The sequence below is a fragment of the Rhinatrema bivittatum genome, chromosome 1, assembly GCF_901001135.1.
Source record: "Rhinatrema bivittatum chromosome 1, aRhiBiv1.1, whole genome shotgun sequence".
NCBI classification, from domain to species: Eukaryota; Metazoa; Chordata; class Amphibia; order Gymnophiona; family Rhinatrematidae; genus Rhinatrema; species Rhinatrema bivittatum.
The window spans coordinates 812607539-812627279 of NC_042615.1; the positions used below are offsets into that span (position 1 = coordinate 812607539).

General features: G+C 46.4%; 1 long non-coding RNA gene across 1 annotated transcript; it reads left to right on the forward strand.

The window, feature by feature from the left end:
• The first annotated feature begins 1360 nt into the window (after nucleotides 1-1360).
• Nucleotides 1361-14480, forward strand: LOC115082384. Its single transcript, XR_003854157.1, has 2 exons — nucleotides 1361-1485; nucleotides 13588-14480. It is a non-coding gene; the product is annotated as an uncharacterized LOC115082384 (long non-coding RNA).
• Nucleotides 14481-19741: the final 5261 nt, after the last annotated feature.

The window sequence follows — 19741 nt, forward strand, 5'->3', positions numbered from 1 at the left end:
AGACTGGATGGGCCAGGTGTGTCTTGCCTGCACTTACCGTGTCACTACGCCAGCACGGCCCCGATTGTCCAACAGCATCTGGCGTCCTCTGACATAGCGCAGGATGGCTTAAGCGCCTACGGCCACAAAAGATAGTGTCTTTGGGGCCGGTGCAATACAGTGTGCTCAGCCCAGCGCACTGTACAACCCGCAGTTGGATTTATTTATTTGCAGTTTTTATATACCAACATTTGTGGTTTGAATAGGCGCTAATCAATCCTCTTATGCAATAAGGGGATTAGCGCCTCTCCAATGCGAGTCCGAGGCGGAGTGAATCAAATAGCGCTCTTCACATGCAAATGGATGTGAATGAGGCTACTGGGCATTCACTCCCGATGCAAAAAAAAAAAAAAAAAAAGCGCGTCTAGGACGCACATTTAGCGATCAGAAATTAATGCCTGTCTGGAGCTGGCGTTAATAGCTGAGCGCTCTTAAAACTAGTACAGAAAAGCAGAAAAAAACTGCTTTTCCGTACTGCCTCCTACTTAATATTGTTGCGATATTAAGTAGGAGGGAAAAAAAACCAAAACAATGTTAAAAACAAAACTCACCGGCAGTCGAGTGCAGGAAATGGACGCTCAATTGACAAGCGTCCGTTACCTGAACCCTCTGGCTGTGCGGCATTTAGGAAAATTGACGCCGAGTTTTCCTAACCGGCCAACGCCGATCGGGTACTCGCTAGCAAGGAGGCGTTAGGCGCAAGCACGAGGCCCTAGCGCCTCCTGGCTAACGCGATCCCCTAATTCCAATATTGCATGGCGCCCCCGGGGGAGGGGAGCCGCGTTAGGAAAGCGGGTGCAGACTGTTCGGCACCCGCTTTCTGCGCATATGTATTGCATCGGCCCCTTGCTTCGTAAGCAACGTCGTCCCTTTGAAGTGGAAGAGAGCCAGCGCCAGCTCAGGCCAGGAAGCGAGTGGGTGGCATATCCCCCCCCCCCCCCCAAGCAGGTGAGGTCCCTGCAGAGAGTTCCCATTTCTCTGGGGCAGGTGGCTGATGGTTCTGGCTTCCTGGAGCTTGCCAGCCCGGGGCTTCCATTCAGCTGCGGGTGAAGGTGTGGGGGGGTTTATGCTGCGAGCTGTGGCATCAGTGAAGGCCTTAGTTCATTCAGTATTATGCTATGATGCTGTCAGCTTGGAAAGAAACCCTGCACAGGGGATGTTTGCACGTGTGCCCTATGCTGCCTGCCTCCCCCCTCAGGCACTCGTTCTTCAGACAGGTCCGAATCATTTCCTTGGCATTGTGAATAATTATTATCAGTTAAAGATGTACCTTTTCCAATTACTTTGCTTATCTATAATTGCATTTCTATTTCTCCTCAAATCTCCAGGTATCACGGGCATGCTCATGGACCTGATAAGAGTCTGCAGAACTTTACAGTAGCTGCGTCTCTATGGATCAGGGCAGGAATGCGTTTATGAACACATTAAAGCCAAGCAGTGTGGAAGGTAAAGGATAGATTAAGTGTTTTTAGGGTTTTTTTTTTCCCTCAGTCCTCAGTGCTGTGTGCAGTCTTGTGGCAAATCAGCTCCTTCTCCGTGTTATCAGTGCTGTGTGCCCTCCTGGAACAATTCAGCTTTTTCTCGCGGTTATTAGTGCTGTGTGCGCTCCTGTGGAAATCAGCCCCTTCTCAGTACCATCAGTGCAGTGTGTTTTCCTTTGGTAAATCAGCCCCTTCTCAGTGTTATCAGTGCAGTGTGCACACGCTAGAGAGATAACGTTCCTGGATGGAATAAATGATAGCTTTATGGAGCAATTGGTTCAGGAACCGACGAGAGAGGGAGCAATTTTAGATCTAATTCTCAGTGGAGCACAGGACTTGGTGAGAGAGGTAACGGTGGTGGGGCCGCTTGACAATAGTGATCATAATATGATCAAATTTGATTTAATGACTGGAAAAGGAACAGTGTGCAAATCCAAGGCTCTCGTGCTAAACTTTCAAAAGGGAAACTTTGATAAAATGAGAAAAATTGTTAGAAAAAAACTGAAAGGAGCAGCTACAAAAGTAAAAAATGTCCAAGAGGCGTGGTCGTTGTTAAAAAATACCATCCTAGAAGCACAATCCAGATGTATTCCACACATTAAGAAAGGTGGAAAGAAGGCAAAACGATTACCGGCATGGTTAAAAGGGGAGGTGAAAGAAGCTATTTTAACCAAAAGATCTTCATTCAAAAATTGGAAGAAGGATCCAACAGAAGAAAATAGGATAAAGCATAAACATTGGCAAGTTAAATGTAAGACATTGATAAGACAGGCTAAGAGAGAATTTGAAAAGAAGTTGGCTGTAGAGGCAAAAACTCACAGTAAAAACTTTTTTAAATATATCCGAAGCAGAAAGCCTGTGAGGGAGTCAGTTGGACCGTTAGATGATCGAGGGGTTAAAGGGGCACTTAGAAAAGATCTATTTATTTATTTATTTATTTTTAATTTTTATATACCGAAGTTCTTGTAGGGACTACAAATCACTCCGGTTTACATAAAACAATGAACTGCCCAACAGAGAGCGGAGCTTTACATAGAACTGTAGATAAGGCCATCGCGGAAAGATTAAATGATTTCTTTGCTTCGGTGTTTACTGAAGAGGATGTTGGGGAGGTACCCATAATGGAGAAGGTTTTCATGGGTAATGATTCAGATGGACTGAATCAAATCACGGTGAACCTAGAAGATGTGGTAGGCCTGATTGACAAACTGAAGAGTAGTAAATCACCTGGACCGGATGGTATACACCCCAGAGTTCTGAAGGAACTAAAAAATGAAATTTCAGACCTATTAGTAAAAATTTGTAACTTATCATTAAAATCATCCATTGTACCTGAAGACTGGAGGATAGCAAATGTAACCCCAATATTTAAAAAAGGCTCCAGGGGCGATCCGGGAAACTACAGACCGGTTAGCCTGACTTCAGAGCCAGGAAAAATAGTGGAAAGTGTTCTAAACATCAAAATCACAGAACATATAGAAAGACATGGTTTAATGGAACAAAGTCAGCATGGCTTTACCCAGGGCAAGTCTTGCCTCACAAATCTGCTTCACTTTTTTGAAGGAGTTAATAAACATGTGGATAAAGGTGAACCGGTAGATATAGTATACTTGGATTTTCAGAAGGCGTTTGACAAAGTTCCTCATGAGAGGCTTCTAGGAAAAGTAAAAAGTCATGGGATAGGTGGCGATGTCCTTTCGTGGATTGCAAACTGGCTAAAAGACAGGAAACAGAGAGTAGGATTAAATGGGCAATTTTCTCAGTGGAAGGGAGTGGACAGTGGAGTGCCTCAGGGATCTGTATTGGGACCCTTATTTATAAATGATCTGGAAAGAAATACGAGTGAGATAATCAAATTTGCAGATGACACAAAATTGTTCAGAGTAGTTAAATCACAAGCAGATTGTGATAAATTGCAGGAAGACCTTGTGAGACTGGAAAATTGGGCATCCAAATGGCAGATGAAATTTAATGTGGATAAGTGCAAGGTGATGCATATAGGGAAAAATAACCCATGCTATAATTACACAATGTTAGGTTCCATATTAGGTGCTACAACCCAAGAAAGAGATCTAGGTGTCATAGTGGATAACACATTGAAATCGTCGGTTCAGTGTGCTGCGGCAGTCAAAAAAGCAAACAGAATGTTGGGAATTATTAGAAAAGGAATGGTGAATAAAACGGAAAATGTCATAATGCCTCTGTATCGCTCCATGGTGAGACCGCACCTTGAATACTGTGTACAATTCTGGTCGCCGCATCTCAAAAAAGATATAATTGCGATGGAGAAGGTACAGAGAAGGGCTACCAAAATGATAAAGGGAATGGAACAACTCCCCTATGAGGAAAGACTAAAGAGGTTAGGACTTTTCAGCTTGGAGAAGAGACGACTGAGGGGGGATATGATAGAGGTGTTTAAAATCATGAGAGGTCTAGAACGGGTAGATGTGAATCGGTTATTTACTCTTTCGGATAGTAGAAAGACTAGGGGGCACTCCATGAAGTTAGTATGGGGCACATTTAAAACTAATCGGAGAAAGTTCTTTTTTACTCAACGCACAATTAAACTCTGGAATTTGTTGCCAGAGAATGTGGTTAGTGCAGTTAGTATAGCTGTGTTTAAAAAAGGATTGGATAAGTTCTTGGAGGAGAAGTCCATTACCTGCTATTAAGTTCACTTAGAGAATAGCCACTGCCATTAGCAATGGTTACATGGAATAGACTTAGTTTTTGGGTACTTGCCAGGTTCTTATGGCCTGGATTGGCCACTGTTGGAAACAGGATGCTGGGCTTGATGGACCCTTGGTCTGACCCAGTATGGCATGTTCTTATGTTCCTTTGGTAAATCAGTCCCTTCTCAGTGTTATCAGTGCAGTGTGTGCTCCTTTGATAAATCAGCACCTTCTCAGTGTTATCAGTGCAGTGTGCGTTCCTTTAATAAATCAGCACCTTCTCAGTGTTATCAGTGCAGTGTGCGCTCCTTTGGTAAATCAGCCCCTTCTCAGTGTTATCAGTGCAGTGTGTGCTCCTTTGGTAAATCAGCCCCTTCTCAGTGTTATCAGTGCAGTGTGCGCTCCTTTGGTAAATCAGACCCTTCTCAGTGTTATCAGTGCAGTGTGCGCTCCTTTGGTAAATCAGCCCCTTCTCAGTGTTATCAGTGCAGTGTGTGCTCCTTTGGTAAATCAGCCCCTTCTCAGTGTTATCAGTGCAGTGTGCGCTCCTTTGGTAAATCAGCCCCTTCTCAGTGTTATCAGTGCAGTGTGCGCTCCTTTGGTAAATCAGACCCTTCTCAGTGTTATCAGTGCAGTGAGTGCTCCTTTGGTAAATCAGCACCTTCTCAGTGTTATCAGTGCAGTGTGTGTTCCTTTGGTAAATCAGCCCCTTCTCAGTGTTATCAGTGCAGTGTGCGCTCCTTTGGTAAATCAGACCCTTCTCAGTGTTATCAGTGCAGTGTGCGTTCCTTTGGTAAATCAGCCCCTTCTCAGTGTTATCAGTGCAGTGTGCGCTCCTTTGGTAAATCAGCCCCTTCTCAGTGTTATCAGTGCAGTGTGCGCTCCTTTGGTAAATCAGCCCATTCTCAGTGTTATCAGTGCTGTGTGCGCTCCTTTGGTAAATCAGCCCCTTCTCAGTGTTAACAGTGCAGTGTGCGCTCCTTTGGTAAATCTGCTCCTTCTCAGTGTTATCAGTGCAGTGTGCGCTCCTTTGGTAAATCAGCCCCTTCTCAGTGTTATCAGTGCAGTGTGCGCTCCTTTGGTAAATCAGCTCCTTCTCAGTGTTATCAGTGCAGTGAGTGCTCCTTTGGTAAATCAGCCCCTTCTCAGTGTTATCAGTGCAGTGTGTGCTCCTTTGGTAAATCAGCCCCTTCTCAGTGTTATCAGTGCAGTGTGCGTTCCTTTGGTAAATCAGCTCCTTCTCAGTGTTATCAGTGCAGTGTGCGTTCCTTTGGTAAATCAGCTCCTTCTCAGTGTTATCAGTGCTGTGTGCGCTCCTTTGGTAAATCAGCACTTTCTCAGTGTTAACAGTGCAGTGTGTGCTCCTTTGGTAAATCAGCACCTTCTCAGTGTTATCAGTGCAGTGTGTGTTCCTTTGGTAAATCAGCACTTTCTCAGTGTTATCAGTGCAGTGTGTGTTCCTTTGGTAAATCAGCACTTTCTCAATGTTATCAGTGCAGTGTGTGCTCCTTTGGTAAATCAGCACTTTCTCAGTGTTATCAGTGCAGTGTGTGTTCCTTTGGTAAATCAGCACTTTCTCAGTGTTATCAGTGCAGTGTGTGTTCCTTTGGTAAATCAGCACTTTCTCAATGTTATCAGTGCAGTGTGTGCTCCTTTGGTAAATCAGCACTTTCTCAATGTTATCAGTGCTGTGTGTGCTCCTTTGGTAAATCAGCTCCTTCTCAGTGTTATCAGTGCAGTGTGTGCTCCTTTGGTAAATCAGCCCCTTCTCAGTGTTATCAGTGCAGTGTGCGTTCCTTTAATAAATCAGCCCCTTCTCAGTGTTATCAGTGCAGTGTGTGTTCCTTTGGTAAATCAGCACTTTCTCAGTGTTATCAGTGCAGTGTGTGTTCCTTTGGTAAATCAGCACTTTCTCAGTGTTATCAGTGCAGTGTGTGTTCCTTTGGTAAATCAGCACCTTCTCAGTGTTATCAGTGCAGTGTGTGTTCCTTTGGTAAATCAGCACTTTCTCAGTGTTATCAGTGCAGTGTGTGTTCCTTTGGTAAATCAGCTCCTTCTCAGTGTTATCAGTGCAGTGTGTGTTCCTTTGGTAAATCAGCACCTTCTCAGTGTTATCAGTGCAGTGTGTGTTCCTTTGGTAAATCAGCCCCTTCTCAGTGTTATCAGTGCAGTGTGCGCTCCTTTGGTAAATCAGCCCCTTCTCAGTGTTATCAGTGCAGTGTGCGTTCCTTTGGTAAATCAGCACTTTCTCACTGTTATCAGTGCAGTGTGCGTTCCTTTGGTAAATCAGCACTTTCTCAGTGTTATCAGTGCAGTGTGTGTTCCTTTGGTAAATCAGCTCCTTCTCAGTGTTATCAGTGCAGTGTGTGTTCCTTTGGTAAATCAGCACCTTCTCAGTGTTATCAGTGCAGTGTGTGTTCCTTTGGTAAATCAGCTCCTTCTCAGTGTTATCAGTGCAGTGTGTGCTCCTTTGGTAAATCAGCACTTTCTCAGTGTTATCAGTGCAGTGTGTGTTCCTTTGGTAAATCAGCCCCTTCTCAGTGTTATCAGTGCTGTGTGTGTTCCTTTGGTAAATCAGCACTTTCTCAGTGTTATCAGTGCAGTGTGCGTTCCTTTGGTAAATCAGCCCCTTCTCAGTGTTATCAGTGCAGTGTGTGTTCCTTTGGTAAATCAGCCCCTTCTCAGTGTTATCAGTGCAGTGTGCGCTCCTTTGGTAAATCAGCACTTTCTCAGTGTTATCAGTGCAGTGTGTGTTCCTTTGGTAAATCAGCACCTTCTCAGTGTTATCAGTGCAGTGTGTGTTCCTTTGGTAAATCAGCCCCTTCTCAGTGTTATCAGTGCAGTGTGTGTTCCTTTGGTAAATCAGCCCCTTCTCAGTGTTATCAGTGCAGTGTGCGTTCCTTTGGTAAATCAGCCCCTTCTCAGTGTTATCAGTGCAGTGTGCGCTCCTTTGGTAAATCAGCCCATCTCAGTATTATCAGTGCAGTGTGTGCTCCTTTGGTAAATCAGCACTTTCTCAGTGTTATCAGTGCAGTGTGTGTTCCTTTGGTAAATCAGCCCCTTCTCAGTGTTATCAGTGCAGTGTGCGTTCCTTTGGTAAATCAGCACCTTCTCAGTGTTATCAGTGCAGTGTGTGTTCCTTTGGTAAATCAGCACCTTCTCAGTGTTATCAGTGCAGTGTGCGCTCCTTTGGTAAATCAGCCCCTTCTCAGTGTTATCAGTGCAGTGTGTGTTCCTTTGGTAAATCAGCACCTTCTCAGTGTTATCAGTGCAGTGTGTGTTCCTTTGGTAAATCAGCCCCTTCTCAGTGTTATCAGTGCAGTGTGTGTTCCTTTGGTAAATCAGCCCCTTCTCAGTGTTATCAGTGCAGTGTGTGTTCCTTTGGTAAATCAGCCCCTTCTCAGTGTTATCAGTGCAGTGTGTGCTCCTTTGGTAAATCAGTCCCTTCTCAGTGTTATCAGTGCAGTGTGTGTTCCTTTGGTAAATCAGCACCTTCTCAGTGTTATCAGTGCAGTGTGTGTTCCTTTGGTAAATCAGCCCCTTCTCAGTGTTATCAGTGCAGTGTGCGCTCCTTTGGTAAATCAGCACCTTCTCAGTGTTATCAGTGCAGTGTGTGTTCCTTTGGTAAATCAGCCCCTTCTCAGTGTTATCAGTGCAGTGTGCGTTCCTTTGGTAAATCAGCACTTTCTCAGTGTTATCAGTGCAGTGTGTGCTCCTTTGGTAAATCAGTCCCTTCTCAGTGTTATCAGTGCAGTGTGTGTTCCTTTGGTAAATCAGCCCCTTCTCAGTGTTATCAGTGCAGTGTGCGTTCCTTTGGTAAATCAGCACTTTCTCAGTGTTATCAGTGCAGTGTGTGCTCCTTTGGTAAATCAGTCCCTTCTCAGTGTTATCAGTGCAGTGTGTGTTCCTTTGGTAAATCAGCACCTTCTCAGTGTTATCAGTGCTGTGTGCGTTTCTTTAGTAAATCAGCCCCTTCTCAGTGTTATCAGTGCAATGTGCGTTTCTTTAGTAAATCAGCCCCTTTTGAGTTTTGTCAGGGTTAAGTGATGTTAGTTTAGTTGATCTTGAATCCTTGACTTTGCTGCTGACACAGGAGGCCCTGCATGACGGGGTCTCTCTCATACAGACGGTGATGGCTGAGGTAAGGTTCGAGGCCTGGCAGAGGGAAGACATCACATCAAAGGAAAATAACCAAACACGGCTTTTGCATTCAAACGACTCACAGGAGGATTGATGCTGGAAGGAGGGAGGTACATAAAACTTGCTGGGTTGCATCTGGACTCATTTATGGGAAGGTCCTGGCTGCTGCAATGAGCTGTAATTAAGACATTGAAATGCAGACAAAACAATCAGGGTCTATTGGACACAGCCCATAAAGCAGGAGCAGAGTTGCTTGCTTCCTGGTAGGCATCCCCAATTCCCACCCCTATCGGCACCTTTGCCCAGAGTCTTTGAAACACAGAAACATAGACACGACGGCAGAAAAGGACCAAATGATCCATCAGTCTGCCCAGCAAGCTTCTTATGGTAGTATCTGTCGTGCCATGTATGATACCCCGATGCTTATCAGTTTCCCAGACTGTACAACTCGGGCCCTCGCTGATTGCTGTTTGAATCCCATTCCTCTTTTCCCCCTGCCGTTGAAGCAGAGAGCTATGATGGAGTTGCATCAACAGTTTTAAGGCTTATTGAAGAAATATTTCCTTGGTTCTGAGTCGTCCTCCCTGGAGTTTCATTTCATGACCCCCAGTTCTACTGATTTCTTTCAAACGGGAAAAGGTTTGTCGATTGTGCATCATTCAAACCTTTCAGGTATGTGAAGGTCTGTATCATATCTCCCCTGCACCTCCTCTCCTCCAGGGTGTACATATTCAGATCCTTCAGGCTCTCTTCATAAGTCTTCCAATACAAACCTCGCACCATCTTGGTCGCCCTTCTCTGGACCGCCTCCATCCTAAGAACATAAGAACATAAGAAAATGCCATACTGGGTCAGACCAAGGGTCCATCAAGCCCAGCATCCTGTTACCAACAATGGCCTATCCAGGTCATAAGAACCTGGCAAGTACCCAAAAACTAAATCTATTCCATGTAACCATTGCTAATGGCAGTGGCTATTCTCTAAGTCAACTTAATAGCAGGTAATGGACTTCTCCTCCAAGAACTTATCCAATCCTTTTTTAAACACAGCTATACTAACTGCACTAACCACATTCTCTGGCAACAAATTCCAGAGTTTAATTGTGCGTTGAGTAAAAAAGAACTTTCTCCGATTAGTTTTAAATGTGCCCCATGCTAACTTCATGGAGTGCTCCCTAGTCTTTCTACTATCCGAAAGAGTAAATAACCGATTCACATTAACCCGTTCTAGACCTCTCATGATTTTAAACTCCTCTATCATATCCCCCCTCAGCCATCTCTTCTCCAAGCTGAAAAGTCCTAACCTCTTTAGTCTTTCCTCATAGCCGAGCTGTTCCATTCCCCTTATCATTTTGGTAGCCCTTCTCTGTACCTTCTCCATCGCAATTATATCTTTTTTGAGATGCGGCGACCAGAATTATACACAGTATTCAAGGTGCGGTCTCACCATGGAGCGATACAGAGGCATTATGACATTTTCCGTTTTATTCACCATTCCCTTTCTAATAATTCCCAACATTGTTTGCTTTTTTGACTGCCGCAGCACACTGCACCGACGATTTCAATGTGTTATCCACTATGACGCCTAGATCTCTTTCTTGGGTTGTAGCACCTAAGTTGATAATTTTAAAATATTTCTCTTTTGGCAACATTTTCCAAATTCTTAATTTTTCTTCTAACAAACTTTATCCTGAATGGACACAGGAGAATTAATGAGTAAATTTTCTACCTTGCTCTCCGGTGCCTGCAGCCGCTTAGCATGAACAGAGATTTTCTTCTCCTGGGTCACTGAGGAGATTTCCCCTTCAATCCTTTCCAACTTGATGCTCATTGTTGCTTCCGGCCGCTCCACAACCATCCACAGAGAGCCCAAAGTCCTGGGCTTTAGTGGATCCAGAGCCAGCCCTGCCCCCTCCTCTGATCCCGGGGGCTCTGCCAGAGGCTGCACCGAGGAGGGATCTGGCTCTGGAGAAGGCAGAACCCCCTTCCTGGGCTCCACTGAAGTCCCAGAACCCATAAAACCATCCATCGGTCCGACAGGAACATCCGTTGGAGATGGGCGAGATTTAGATTTTCTCTTTGTAGTCGATGTAGTCGGCATCAGAGACAGGTCGGGCTGAGGACAAGAGAAAAAATTGGAGAGTTAATTCCCTCCTGTACCGGGCACTTTGTGAATTAACAGAAAACCCTGCAGAAAACACTCTCAGCACCTTTGCATCAAACCCATCACATTTAAACAGCACTAACTCTCAAAACTCACACAGCAACAACAATCCTGTCTATGAAACAACAAAACTGGAAATGAGGTAACTTGCCCTAAAGCAGCTAAATAATGAACTTTTTGTAATATGTGAATTATAGATGTTTTTAAATAAATATAAATCTATTCCCTGCTGGAAAACAAAAAAAGCTGGACTGATACAAACCTTACACAAACTAAACGCTAGCAGAATCCCTCCCCTCAGTCCCACATGGAATATCCAGACAGACCCTCACCAAATACAGGATAAGGGAATATCAAATTGAAAAAAACCATAATACAAATGATAAAACAATAGTAAAGTAAAATTACAGGTTACAGAGAGCACAAAAGGTAAATCTCAGGTTTCTGTGTGCAAGTAAAATTGTGAGCTTTGAGGAGTCTCTTGCAGGCTAACTCCCCTCTACTCTCTTTACGGGGCAGTGCTTAGCGCTCCCCCATTCAAGCTTTGACCCCTAAATCCTAACATTTTAATGCTCAAGTTTCTTAAAGTCAAATTATTGTGAATCCTAAGGGCAGCAATCAGAGCAGCTCATAAGAATGGCTGCAAACATAGCGGCCGATGCAAAAATCTTCCCGGAAAGGAGGCGCTGACTTTTCAGTGCCCGCTTTCTTAGCACACGCATGGCACCCGCAGGGGGGGGGCGCACCATGCAATATTTAAATTAGGGGGGTCACGATAGGAAGGAGGTGCTAGCGTCGTTTGCATGACCTTAGCACCTCCTTCCTAGCACAACCCGCTGAGCTGCCCTGTCTGCCAGTAATGAAAACGGCCGCCGAGTTTATCTCTGGCCCCTAAACACTCATTTCCCCCTCTCCACAAAAACGTCTTCAATCCCCCCACACTCATTCTCCCCTCCTGATTCCTGGTTGTAGGCAGCTGAGTGCTCCACACCTTTCAGCATTCAGGGCTGCAGCTGCACAGAAGCTTCTTGGTCACCCACGACGCTTGTTGCTTACTGCAATGCCAGGCCGGGTCTGCCCACGCGCTCCTGGGATTGCTGGCTCTGGTTAGCTAACTCTGTCTCCCTTCACATATGGACTCCAGAACTGAACACAGTACTCCAGGTGAGGCCTCAGCAAGGACCTGTTCAAGGGGCATCACCACCTCCTTTTCCTTACTGGTTATTCCTCTCTCTCTGCAGCCCAGCATCCTTCTGGCTTTAGCTATGGCCTTGTCACATTGCTTCAGATACACCAAGGTCTCTCTCCCAGTCCGTGCACATCAGTCTTTCACTCTCCCCATCACATACAGCTCTTTTGGATTACTGCACCCCAGATGCAGGACTCTGCCCTTCTTGGCACTGAATCCCAGCTGTGCCAAATCCTCAACCACTCTTCAAGCTTTCTTAAATCACGACTCATTCTCTCTACTCTTTCAGGTGTGACCACTCTGTTGCAGATCTCAGCATCATCCGCAAATAAATAAACTTTACCTTCTATCCCTTCCAGGGATAGAAGCTGTTGAACAGAACCGGTCCCAAAACCGATCCCTGTGGCATCCACTTCCCACGGTTCTCTCTTCAGAGCAGGTTCCAGTTACCATCACACGCTGTCTCCTGTCAGTCAACCAGTTTGTAATCCAGGCCACCACCTTGGCGCTCACTCCCGAGCTTCTCATGTTGTTCATCAGTCTCCTATGTGGGACCGTATCAAATGCTTTTCTAAAATCCCAGTAAATCACATCGAGCGCCCTTCCCTTATCCAATTCTCTAGTCACCTAATTAAAAAAATCAATCAGATTTGTCTGACAGGACCTTCTCCTGATGAATCCATGCTGCCTCAGGTCCAGGAAGCCACCGGATTGTAGGTAGTTCACTGTCCCATCCTTCAGCAGCGTCCCCATTAATTTTCCCAGTCTCCTCTCTGCTCCCGCTCTTGTGAAGCGGGAGCACCACCGCTCTCCTCCAGCCTCTCGGCACCGCTCCCGTTCCCAGGGATCAGGTCACGCAGTGGACCCGCCAGCACATCTCTGCGCTCCCTCAGTATCCTGGGATGAACCTCTGGCCTTGTCCACCAGGTTTCCTCGCTCTTCCCATACATTCTCTTCTGTAAATGGGGGTTGCATCTACTCCACTCCCATCTGCTATTTTGTCAAACAGCGACGGTCCTTCTCCAGGGTCTTCTATAGTGAACACCGAACTGGAGTATTTGTTTAATATTTCTGCCCTTTCTTTGTCTCTCTCCTCACATTGCTCCTTGTCACCTTTCCCTTTCACTACACTTCAGACCTTTCTCCTTACTCTAATGTCGCTGAAAAATGTTTTGTCTCCTCGCTTTACCTCTTTGGCCATCCTTTCTTCCGCCTGACCTTTTGCTTTCCAGATTTCTTTCTTCGTCTCCCTCAGCTTCCCCAGGTAATTCTTCCCCGTGCTCCTCATTGTGGGATCCCTTTTATACTTCTTGAACGCTGTTCTTTTTGCCTTTATTTTGTCAGCCCCCTCCTTTGAGAGCCCGATCGGTTTCTTTTCCCTCTTACTTTTCTAAGACAGAAATGTGTTGCTGGCGCCAGGAGCAGAGCGAGCTGGGCAGGTGCGTCGGACGGTGGGGGGGGGGGGGGGGGGTTGAGGCGCCTTTGCAGAATAGGACGCTTGTTTCAAAAATATCTGTCCGGGTGGGGGTGAGAGGGAGAGTGGTAGGAGTAAGGGAGGTAAAATGTGTGCGCATGAAAAGGTGTCTACGAGGTCGCTGACCGCCGGTAATTTTAGGTGGCGCGTTGCAGGGTTGCTTTTTCCCCCCTTATTCCTCTTCTATTGCCAGAGCCTTCCAGCACTTTTTCCCTCTCTCTCCTACCTCCGTGGGTTCAGACTCTCTCCTTCCCTCACCCTCCACTATTTTCTTCCTCTGTCTTTGCCTGTTTCTCCCTTTCACCCTTTTTTTTTTTTTTTAAATCCTTTTCCATCATTCAGCTTTCCTCGCCTTCTCATCTATGACATCCTTGTCTCTTTCCCTTTGCCACCTATATATATGTGTGTGTGTATGTATTTTTTTTACAGCAGCTGTTTGCCTAGCAGAAGCTCCTGGTATTTTTAGGGGATTTCTAGAAGCACAGAGACCTGTCTGGAATGGGCTGGAAGACTGAGAGTTCTCACACCGAGATATCATTAAAATTCTTGTAGGGCCCTGCTGCCGAGCTCGACCTCCCCAGACCTCCAGCCACCATTCCGCTCCGCTAATGAAAGAAGGAAATTTCTCTCTCCGATCTGAATCGACTACTTTTTTTTTTTGGTTATTTTTTTAAATCCCAATGTCTGCTTTTGTTTCACTTGAGGCGAAAGGTTAAGACGGAGTCTTTCTTATTGTCTGATGTTGCTGAGACATAATGGGAAGCGAGTGTCAGAACAGCTTAGACATCAATAGAGAACTCCCTGGCGCGTGTCCTGCCGTTCCTCCGTGCTGAAAACTTCCAGAGAACGGCGAGAGCTCAAACGTTCTGTGGCGCCATTGTGATGTCACAGAAGAAGGTCAGGCTGGATTGGCTCACACCGGGGCCGCGGGATAGAGCCGCGTGACGTCCGGGTCCTTACCGCCTCAGTCCTTAGCACAAGACAAGTACGTGCCAGCCCGCCCAGTGATAGCTGAACCCAGGGAGCAGCCCCGGAGGCCAGACCTCACTTCATTACAGCAAACAGTTCAAGTCGCTGTCATTACAGATATTCTTGCACGGTTCCCTAAACCGGGTGGGAGGAGATAACTATCAAGGCCTCCCTGCACTGCAAACTCCCAAATCCCATTTCAATATCCTGTAGACTGTAGTGGTCATAACAGCACAGATAAGCACTAAGGTCATTAAACAAGGAAGCATTCTGGAGGCTTTGAGGATTTCCAACAGTACTATTTTACTGATAAGGTGTAAGATGGTGCAATAAAGTTCTTTACAGCTGATTGATTCACTTTTAGGTGGCATAAGTGCTTTTAAATACATTTGTGATTTCTCACAGTCTTGGTTATGTTTAAAATGTTAAAGCTGTAAAGATTGTGAGCCCCTTGTGCTATGGTAGAGTTGACGCTGGCTCGTGAGCGAGGCCATTAGGGCCATGCTGACAGCTGGCGAACATGCACTGATCTGGGACAGGCTGGAGCTTCACCTTAGCTAGCCCAGGTCCCCATAGGTTGCACCCTTGGGTTCCAGGGACAGGCAGGACTTAGGTGGTTCCCGAGGGCGATCCAAGAGAGAGTCCAGAGATGGACCAAGAGTCAGGGCAGGCAGCAAGCAGGACGGAGTCAGGATAAAAGGCATGGTCAGGTCCAGACGGCAAAGTCCGTAGCTGAGGTCAGAATCGGAGAATCAGGCCAAGATAGACAGGATGACATGGGGAAGGCCAAGGACAGGGCAGGCAGACAGAATGAGACAGCAGAGACCGGGCAAGGGCAGGAGCAGAGCAAGGCTGGATGGGACAAGGCTAGATGAGGCGAGGCTGGACAGGCAGGACGAAGCAAGGCTTGGGGACCTGTGGCTGAGGTATCAGCTGGCTGTCAATGGGCCCCTTAAATAGCTGGGGGGGGGGGGGGGGGCATGCTGATGTCATCCAAGGGCGCCACAGGCCCTTTAAGGATTAGCATGCACGTGTGCCTAGGGCCCGGGGAGGATCAAGCATGGCGGTGCGCAGAAGCAGCGGTGTCCTGGGGTGAGTGTAACCTGCTGCGACTGGCAAACCTAACAAAAGCCAATTGATTCAGTCTTTTAAGTTGATGGTATCTTCCCTCCCCCCACCTAGTGCAGGTGAAGTAACATTTATCTTGGTTATCTGAGATCTGGAATTATAGTCCTTCTCATACATTACGTTCACAGGCTGGGTCAGTGCTTCAGATACTCGATTAGCTATGGTGAGGAATCAGTTTTTTCTCTCAGGCTATGGTGTCCTCTCTCTGGTACAGCTTGCTTCCTAGGCAGATAAGTGGTGTTTCAGATGTAAATTGAAGGCCTGGCCGCTCACAACATAGGTGAGAGGTTTTTGTTTTGGTTTTTTTTTTGGGGGGGGTGTTCTTAAAAAGTGGGAGAGTCGCCTAGCGGGTTAGAGCAAGGAGGTAGGGAAACCCGGGTTCAAATCCCACTTCTGCTCCTTGTGATCTTGGGCAAGTCACTTCCCCCCCGGCCATTGCCTCGGGTACAAACTGAAGGCCAGATTCCTCCCCTTTTGTGTCTATGGGAAAAAGCCTTAGTGGATCAGGCACTCAGACTGTGAGCCCTCTGGAGATGGGGGAAGGACCTACGGTCCCTGAAGGCAATGCACGTTGAAGCCCTGAAAAGCGGACTGTCAGTGCATTTTTAAAGACTTGGGTCCCGTTGTTTCTGCATGACAGCAGGGCTCTCGCAGCAGTACCGAAGGGGGCAAGTTTGGTTTGTGCAGCAGGGCTCTTGTCAGGGGTTTGTCCGAGATCGTTTATTGCGGGGGTGGCGGGTGCAAAAGGTTGGGAGGTGGTAGGTGGTGAGGAGGTTGGGATAGGTCTATGGGCTACGTGTCGTCTCATTGTACCCTGTTCTGGGGGGGGGGGGGGGGGGTTGCCAAGGAATGGGTAACATTGGATAAATGGAAAGAAATGGAATTACTGATGGCTTCACGTGCAGACACTAACTTGCCTTGAAACTTTGATCCAGCTATTTTACTCCCCAGTGCCTTATGCCTCCCGTGTTAATTCCCCGCCTCTGCTGTCAAGGCTGGAGACAGGGTTACAAATAAGTGAACATTATAGATAATAAAAAAATCCCCCATGATTGCAGAGTACTAAAATTCATGAAAACAACAATTTTATGCAAACAGACGTAAGACCTTCAACTGACACACAATTCCTGTTCGAGCTAGGGATCGATCATCACACTGTAATTATACAAAAACCCCCACTGCTCTCATTACACCACCTTTTGGCGACTCACTCCTTACATGACCTTCATAATAGGCATCATTGTGCGGCAACTCGTACCATTTTTTCACTCTGCCTTATTTTTAATCATCGGTCAGTCCATCTTTTTTATGTTTTTCTGTGCTTAATAATTAAAGTGCTCCGTGCTCTTTCAACTGTTTCAACAAAGTAATATTCCTCATTAAATAATTAAATATCACTTAACTTATAGTTCCAGTATGTAATGCTGTTAATGCCCAAGTTACACATCCGATAATATGTAGCAACGTGATACATCTCCACATTGCTGTGTCCGTGCCCGACACTGTACGGTGTTTCGGACGGGATCGTCCTTCTTCAAGGGCAATGTTCTGCGCCATAAAAAAACTTTCATTAGACTCTGAATAGCTGTATTACCACTGTCCTAACATGCATAGCTACTTACTCAGTTTTTCCACCATTGTTACTCTCAGCGTTTTTTACGATCTTCTCTTCCGGTTTGCCACTTCCCGCCACCATCTTTAAACCCCCTTGCGTAAGTGACGTAAACACGCGTCACTCTGATATTACAAAGAATACCACTCAATCATGCTATTCAAACCCGTTGGGCTCACAGTACGCATCCAAAATATCCATTGTTGCTCCTTTAAATTCAGCAAAGCATTCAGGTCACCACCACGTTGCTGCGATGTGACTACTTCTAAAACTCGCCATGTCAGCTGTTGAAAACAATGCTGTTTCTCTAGGCAATGGGCCACCATTGGAGCCATGATTTTACCTGTGGCTAAGCAGCTGCGATGTTCAATCAAACGCACTCGTATTTGCCGTTTTGTACGTCCTATGTAGTACAGGTTACAGGGGCAAACAATAATGTATATCACATGAGATGTATCACAACAGGAATATTGTCGTGATTTATGTGCTTTACCATATTTATCAATCCATAATTCACCCTCAATCACCTGACTACATAAGGAACAATGTTTACATTGCCAATGCCCGATGTTTTTATTTGTACTGCTCAGATTTCTAATGGTCAAGAAAGAGTGCGTAACTAGATCCCCCACATTTTTACCTCTACTATACGCTATGATCGGAGGTTCTTTGAAAATGTCATGAGTCTTCAGAACAGGCCAATGATGATGTATCAACTTAGCTATGTTACCTGACAAATTAGAGTAGGGAACAGTACACACTATCCTTGATTCTTCACTTTCTGATGGTTTATCAAGGAGCAACCATTGGCGTTCCGCATTATATGCTCGCTTGTAAGCTTTCTTAATGTATCTCGCCGGATAGCCCCGTTCAAGCAGACGTGTTTTAAGGACGTCTGCTTGACGGATGAACTCAGCTCTTGTGCTGCAAATTCTCCGTAACCGGAGAAACTGCCCTATCGGCAGATTATTTCGTAACTGTTGGGGATGAAAGCTAGTATAATGTAAGAGGGTATTCCTCTCGCATTCTTTCCTGTATAACGTGGTAGTACAACGTCCACTGACCAAACTAATAGCAATATCTAAAAAATTGATGTCTGTTTGATGGTACGTGCTAGTAAATTGTAGGTGCTCATCAAGGGTATTTAACCACTGCAGAAACTGTTGTAATTCTTGTATACCCGAATGCCAAATAAAAAATACATCGTCTATGTACCGCGTCCAATCGGAGACTGGACTGAACTGTGTGTTAGAATACAATTTTTCTTCTTCGAATTGTCGTACGTACAAATTGGCCAGACTTGGGGCCATTGTTGCCCCCATTGCCGTGCCACTAATTTGCTTGTACCAATTATTCAAAAAGATAAAGAAATTCTCACACAATGCAAGTCTAGCTATAGACATTAAAAAAGATGTCGGTATCCGGTGTGGCCGTTCTCTGTTCTCTAAATATTTTTCTAGAATTACTAAAGTATCTTCCTGCGGTATCGATGTATACAAAGATTTGATATCTAAGGTGACTAATATAACTGAATCTGGCACTCGGATATTCTGTAGTTTCGATAGCAATTGGCCGCTGAAGACGTGACGTCACGACGTTTGGCGTCACGGGGTGTGACGTCACGTCTTCAGCGGCCAATTGCACGATTTTCCCGTGCAGGCGGCCATCTTTACTTTGCCACCTACCTGCCTGCTCGATCGAACATGCTGCCGCTGCTGGCTCCCCAGATCTCGCTGCCACCCCCGGACCCCGCTGCTGCCGCTGCCCCCCCGGACTCCGCTGCCGCTGCCCTCCCGGACCCCGCTGCCGCTGCCCCCCCGGACCCCGCTGCCGCCTACCCGCCGCTCCCGGATCCTGCTGCCGCCCCCCCCCCCCCCCCGCTGCCGACCCGCCCATGCAATTTTGGCGCTCATCCAGGCAGGGGAGGGAGGGAGGAAGGGAGAAGGGACTACCGGATGCCGCTGATGGCCGCCCGCCGCCCACCGGGACCCACGGCCCTCCGACAGGTATTTAAAATTGTTTTATTTTTTTATATAACACACAGGTTTTTTGTTTTTTACACTTTTTAAACTTTTTTACACTTCCTGGTGCCTGTCATTTCAAATGTCAAATGACAGGTACCAGCGCACCCAGGCTGTTACAGCGCCTATACAGTAAAATGGGTTGCGCGGGCATAACCCTTCCCTAACGCTTCACAGCCGCGGCATGCATTTGCATGCGATTAGAGGAGAGTATCGGGGAGTTAGTGAAGAGAACTGTGCGTGCGGGGAGGAAGGGTGCGCCTGACACTACCTCACTGTTTTTACCGCGGCCTTACTGGATCGACCTGTAAGTAAGGTGAAACTGGCTCCCACGGTGACTTCCGGACAAAAGAACTTAGCAAAAAAAAAAAAAAAAAGTTGCTTGCCTTTTAAACGTACACTTCCGTGGAATTGCTAATGAGTTGATCTGCACCGACTTTTCAGCTCAGTTGCGGTTTTGCATACATTTTGAGAATGGTTTCACAAAGCAAGACGAGAGAGCAGGCAAATGCAACGTGGGCGTGTGTGAAAAATGCGCTGCCTTAACGCGCGCCTGTCCACCTCTCCCGGGCGCGCGAGGCAGCGGGCAAATGAGCCGCTGCGCTAAAAAGGAGGCGCTGGGGGAAACTGTGCGTCCCTGGCGCCTCCTCAACATCGGGGCGACCAGGAGACGTGGCTGTGCGCAAGTCAGGAACACAGACGCTCAATTTCACAAGCATCCGTTTCCCTAAATCGTGCACAGCCACGGATTAGGGAAATGGACGCTCATAAATTGAGCGCCTGTTTTCCCGAATCTGACCGCCATCAAGACTTTTTTTTTTTTTTTTAAATGATACTGCTTTTCTGTGGTTCC